We start from the raw sequence: 1,296 nt of genomic DNA on the forward strand, positions 1-1,296 counted from the left end.
CACTCTATTCAAATTATTTCAAAGGCACTGCACTACAAACTAATTGAAATGTCTGTTCTTTGTTTTTTAGCATTCTGCATAGTCTTCTCATTCTACACAAAGTGAAGTCAGAAGAAAATTATTTATTTTCATATTCTGCTAATTATTTTGTTTCATTTGAAACTGAAGCAAAATTAGCTTTGGGGGGGTAATGTTTTAAAATGTTTTTTATTTGTTTGTGTGTGTGTGTGTGTGAGTGAGTAAGTGTAAGAAGCTTGTTTACCCTAATTCATGCAATAACCACCATTACCAGCCCATGTGTTGACACATTGCACCAGATGCCTACTAAATGCCTAGAGCAACATACACCAAGATGATTCATTATGTTCATAGAATTTTGTCCAGGTTACCTTTTGTACAGTGATTGGATGGTTTAAATACCAGGAAACTGCTTCTTGAGTGCAAAACATATGCATATAACGTTAAAACCTCATAGGAAACACATGTAAGAGACGCCAGTGATGATGATTTACCTCGGATACGAGCAAAGCTCTAGTGTAATAGGAGCAACAAATTAATGGCTGACAATCAGTTGGGTCCTCAAATATGTTTGTTTGCAAGCCACAGAAAGCTGCCTTCATGTCACAAACATTTAGTAGACACAAGTGTCTTTCACTCTGCTGTGCATAATAGCACTAAAAACTTCAGCACTTGGATTTTGTCAAGTCAAGTTTATTTGTACAGCGCTTTTTACGATACAAATCATTGCAAAGCAACTTTACAGCAAATTAAGTTTCTACAATATTTAGTGGTAGCTTATCAGTGGGGACTGTCAGTTAATGTACATATGGCAGAAATGTACGGAAAAATCTATTTAAGACGTAATAAAACTGACGATGAACACTATTAACAGCAATTATTATATGATGCAATCAAACTTATAGCAAAATGTGGTAGTTCTGTATGTTGTTTCAGGGTTGGCATCATCTGAGGTCCTCTGAGGGGTTGGTATCATGTCTTCTCAGGTGTTCTGGATCCAGACTGAAGCTTGTGTAAATCCTAGGGCAAAAAACAGAGAAGCAAATAGAGACATAATTAGCGTAGCTGCTGTTCCAACCAAGCTAAATTTATTTGTTTAACCCAAACTAAAGAATAATAATGTGCATTTGATCATATATAACTGCAGTACAAGATTATGAGATGCATAAAGATGTGTCTTTAATCTAGATTTAAACAGAGAGAGAGTGTCTGAACCCCGAACGGTATCAGGAAGGCTATTCCAGAGTTTGGGAGCCAAATGCGAAAAAACTCTACCTC

The sequence above is a fragment of the Sinocyclocheilus grahami genome, unplaced genomic scaffold, assembly GCF_001515645.1.
Source record: "Sinocyclocheilus grahami isolate Dianchi unplaced genomic scaffold, SAMN03320097.WGS_v1.1 scaffold788.1, whole genome shotgun sequence".
Taxonomy (NCBI): domain Eukaryota; kingdom Metazoa; phylum Chordata; class Actinopteri; order Cypriniformes; family Cyprinidae; genus Sinocyclocheilus; species Sinocyclocheilus grahami.